The 5,012-nt window shown below is 39.0% G+C and overlaps 1 protein-coding gene across 3 annotated transcripts in view; it reads left to right on the plus strand.

The window, feature by feature from the left end:
• Positions 1-5,012, plus strand: part of KBTBD11 (kelch repeat and BTB domain containing 11) — a 59,996-nt gene that overhangs the window by 20,741 nt on the left and 34,243 nt on the right. For all 3 annotated transcript variants that reach the window (XM_069065404.1, XM_069065402.1, XM_069065403.1), the window contains exon 2: positions 131-349. The gene's annotated coding sequence lies outside the window, so the exon portion shown is untranslated. The remainder of the gene's footprint in view (positions 1-130; positions 350-5,012) is intronic.

The following is a 5,012-nucleotide window of genomic DNA, read 5'->3' on the forward strand; positions in this document are numbered from 1 at the left end:
CTGGACCTCTGTCCAATGTAAAAATGCTTAACGCACGGCAATGCTCCCCCGCCCCATCCTTGCCCTTTTCAAAGGCAGTTCCTCTTTGAAGCCCTCTGTCTAGCATCTCCCTCTCTCTGTTCCTTTTTAGCCACAGCTAAAACCCGGAGAAGTGGAGTCTGCACCGTGCAACTCTTATGTGCGCTGGGCATGCTCAGAAGCAGGGGGCTGCTTTGGGTCCAAAGTCGGAGGGAGGTTTCTTCAGAGCCGTGATAGAGCAGGAGAGCCCGGGGAGCCTAGCAGTGCGTTAGAGGAGAAGATCCCACTTTACCCAAGTAGGCGTGGCCCAGGTTCCTCCAGAGACTGAGAGGTGAGTACTGACTTCCTGGCCGGAGCCCCCCAACCCCCGGCCACATACAAGCACCATCTCCCACCGACAAGCAGGAGCATCCCACAGGTCCAGACAGCCGTGTGTGCGTGCGTGCATGCGCGTGTGAATGTGTAAACATACTTTATTGCTCTTAGGTACAGGAACTAGATGGAGCATCAATTGCCTTATTTTGTCAGCGTCCCGTGTCCAGTTCTTCCCGTAATTTGGGGGGGGGGGTGATGGTCATTTAGAATCCCATTGTTGCTTCAACAGCTTTCTGGACATGCTTTCTGGACCTCTGTCCAATGTAAAAATGCTTTACAGATGGGAATTAGAACACGTATATTTGGAGGTTTTGTTTATATATTAATAAAAATTTAATCCCTTAACAACAAACAAACTGAGCGGTGGAAGATTGCTCCTTGCATTTGGCCTCCAGGAAAGAAATCATTTGCCAGAGGTCCTTCCAGAGACTTGGATCGGTGTCAGTTTTAATCATGCTTTTCTCTTCCATCAGTTCCAATTAATCCACCTCACTGACTGCCCAGCCTGTTCGAGGAGCCCAGAACACTACTGAGCATGCTCCTGAGCATCTGACTCCTCTGATCGCTTTTTCCTTTACACATACTCATACAAATGCACACAGAGCTCAGCCCCCCTGCCTTCAGCTCCGCACTATGTGTTTACTTTGCCACTGCCTTACTATAAACCTGATGGCTTAGGTCTTGTGATCAAATCTATAGATATACCATCATACATTGTTTATTTTCTTTAAATCTTTGCCCAGCTGACTAAGCAAAGTGTGGCAGTAAATCACATAACCATGGCATTAAGAATCCTGGATCAGTTGTATTGTTTCACTCCCAGGCTGGCTGACATCATAGTAGGGGATGATTAAAAGGCAACTCAAAAAAGGAATATTGAAACAAAGACTCTGAAACACCTAGGCTGCCTCAAACTATCAATTTACAGACACCTCCTACGGTAGTGTGTGTTGAAATTCAGGCTCCCAGGGAACATTTTGAAACCACTTCTTTTACTGGGCTGCCCAGTCCCCAACCCAATGTCTACTATAATAAACACTCCTTCCAGTCCTATAGGTATGATTCTATCTACCATTATGCAAGCCTCCTCCTTTCATTAGGCCCTGAAACAGCTATCTGGACAGACTATTTGACCATGAATATATGTCCCAAATACATTTTAAAGAGATATTTTAAGTTTCTGTGTCTCAGATTCCTGCAAGACCAGATATCCTGTCTTCCCTTATTTTGCCTCCTCCTGCCTTTCTTCCTTTGAATGTTTTCCAAAGGGAGAAGGGAGGAGACCAGTGTAATATTTTCACTGAACCCATTAAGACTTATTAATGACAAGTTTTAAAGTTTCTACCCATCCTCCCCACTTCAAAACATAAGGGGAGTAAAGAGTTCACCCAGTTCTATGTTTGTTCTCAACCATCCCCCCTTCACTTCCCATTAAATAGCAGTTATTCACTCTCTAATTAGGAAATCTTAATGAACATCAATGAAGCCCTTCAGCCCTTTATCCAAAGCTAATAATGTCCTATTATTAGAACTTTCCCCACCCTCTCTCCCCCTTAACACCCTCCCCACCTACATCCTGATACAGTAATAAGGATCTTGCTTTGTGATCAGATATATTCCTTGTACAATCTTTTGTCCTTGCAAATACAATTCTCAAACTGACTTTTTTTTTACTATCTCTCTCTCTAGATAGTACCTCTATATCTACATATACATATGTGTAATATTATACATATGTATGTATGACTAAAGTTTTTAATGAGAAAGAACCCACAGAGCTTTTAATACATGTTTCATAGTCATTGAATAATCATACTTGGCATAATAAAAGTAGTCAAAATTAAAGAGAACAATTACAGCACTTAAGGCAATTTGGGGTTTAGGAAGGAAAAGAAAAACAATTCATGCAGTAGGTCTACAGTAAGACTCAAAAAGGGAACTTTATACTCCACCAAAGAAAATTTTTCAATATCATAACTCTGTTGTAATTATGCCATATCAGCTAGATGAATCTCAAGAATAGGTTTATAATATTGATTTTACCTTTCTTTTTTTTAAAACTAGTTAGGCAGAATATTTAAATGAGAAGATGTCTTCCTTAGTATTCTGCCCTTTCCATACCATAACTGGTTCCAGCTTCAAGGTCTCAGAGAGTGGAGGTAGCCTTGTACGAAGTTGGTAGTAATGTAATAATAAAACCTTCACTTCATTCTTTCATTCAACAAACATTTATTAGGCATCTACTATGTGCAGAGCACTATACTAGGATAAGTTTAGTTAAGATGTTGTCTCCGTTTTCAGGGAACTTTTCATCTCCTTAAGAGTTTCTGATCTTACTTCAGCAACTTTAGACTGGTCTTATAGGTTTGTACTGATCTGCTGTTACCTCAAATCACATAAAGAAGTGAACTGGTCTTAGTCTCAGACCTGGCTTCAGGTCCTAGCTATGAGCCCATTAGGAAGCCATTGAATATTTCTTAGCTTCAATTTCCTTATCAATAAAATAGAGAAGTAATGCTTGTTCAACCTAGCTAAAGGACTTGTTTTGAGGAAAGGATTTCATGTGCTGTAGTTAAAGGAACACTGGGTCTGATGTCAAAAGATCTGTGTTCGAATTCTGGCTCTACTATCTTTGTGACCTTGAAAAAGTCAATTAACCTCTGTTGGCTTCTATAAAATAAATGGGTTGTACTATGTGATTTTTTAGATCTAAAGCAGCTCTAGATCTATAACCTAAATATTAAAGTGGTATATAAATTTGAACCATTATTATTTTCCAAAATAAAAAAAAGATAAACACAGATATTTCTTTTATAAAAACCATGGTTAAACATATACTTTTCTACTTTGTTTCTTCATTTGTAAAATGAGGATATTAGGCTAGATGATCTTTAATATCCTTTGTCTATCGTCAGATGATTCTTAAAATTAGGACTGTCCTATGAAATCTGGGATGTAGAGTCATTTCTATCTTATTCTGGAGTTTTACAGTTTTACAAGAGGGACGTAGAGCTGCCAAAGTTGTTAATTGTTTATATTGTACTGATGAGAATAAACAAAATTATCTTTAGGCAAGTTCAGCATTCACAGACTCTTGTAGCTAGCAAGAACCTCAGAAGTCATCTTGTCCAATCTATATCTAATGAGGTAACCCCTCTATGACATGCCACTTATATGTACCCCTTGCCCCCCAACCCACCCCCCAAAAAAACCCAGACCACAGATGGTAGGAGATCCTGCCTAGCTTAGGTCCATCAGGATTCATACTTTCTTGTTTTTCTAAGTGCCTTCAGCACACATTGCTCAGTAATAACAATAGCAGCACAGTGAATCTGGAATTAATTAGACAGCTGCAATATCACTAAGGTTTTTAGAGCCAATGGGAATAATCACTGGGGTGGAATGTTGCCCTTACTTACCCTTATAGGTAGAGTGCTATTCGTTGTTGTACAGATTATTGGTCAATCACATCTTCTCATAGTGTTTTATGGGTTAAGATTATTTGTCTCTTTTTGGATGATAGACATTAGTTGCCCTCTCAGACTCTCAGTGGTGGCTTCCTTTGCTGGTTTCTTCATGAGTTCACCTAAGGAAGCATTCTGAATTGATTTTCACATTTTACCCAAATGATGTAGTTGAAGGAACACTGGGTCTGGTGTCACAAACATTTTTGAGATTGTTAACAATGTAAAGCAATTTGTGAGATTAAACAAACAAACAAAACATAAGTTCTGTACTTTGACGTTAGTTCGTCTCCATGCATAAAATTAAATAAGATGGTCCACTGGAAATCAAAGTCCCAGTTGTTTATTCCTCTTTAGCATTTTGGTTGAAATAAGAAAACTGCAGCAAAAAAAGAATTTGTTTATTTAAATTAAAAGTCTCTTTTTTTTAAATGAGCAAAATGTAAATGGCATAAGTATAGACCACATCAGTGCACAAATAGCATACTTTGTTATTATTAACTACGTACATATGTATATATTTACTTTTAGTTTATCCTTCTTTGGGGGAAAACTTGTTTTTATTGAATTTAGAACTTTAGGAATTTAAGAAGTAGCACATATATTCATTTTATGGAGCTAGAAATCAAAGAATCCTAGAGAGTTGAAGGGGAAACAAATGACCTTAAATAAAATGATTTTATTTATCCAGCCTCCTTCAATTAATTGGTTAATCAACAAACGTTTATTAAGTACTTCACATCTGCAGGGCACAGAATTAAGTTGAGGATACAAAGAAAAAGCAAAAACAGTTCCTGACCCCAAGGAGGTTATTTCTAATGGGGGAATGAATAAATAAGGAATTTTCAGCCTAACAGTACCTAATATTTTCTACAGAAGTATCTTAGGCTCAAAGATTTGGACCTGGAAGAAACCTTAGAAGCTATCTACTCCAACCTTATTATTTTATAGATGAGGAAACTGAGGCACAGAGAGGTGGGGTGACTTGCCTGAGATCACAAAGGGGATGTAGGATTCAGACTTTCATTCTGTTTTTCCTCCCTCCCTCCCTCTCTCCCTCCCTCCCTCCCTTCCTTCCTTCCTTCCTTCCTTCCTTCCTTCCTTCCTTCCTTCCTTCCTTCCTTCCTTCCTTCCTTCCTTCCTTCCTCCTTCCCT

This window comes from Petaurus breviceps, unplaced genomic scaffold (genome assembly GCF_028583685.1).
Source record: "Petaurus breviceps papuanus isolate PSGF00001 unplaced genomic scaffold, PetGlider_PUasm1.0 90686, whole genome shotgun sequence".
Lineage (NCBI taxonomy): Eukaryota > Metazoa > Chordata > Mammalia > Diprotodontia > Petauridae > Petaurus > Petaurus breviceps.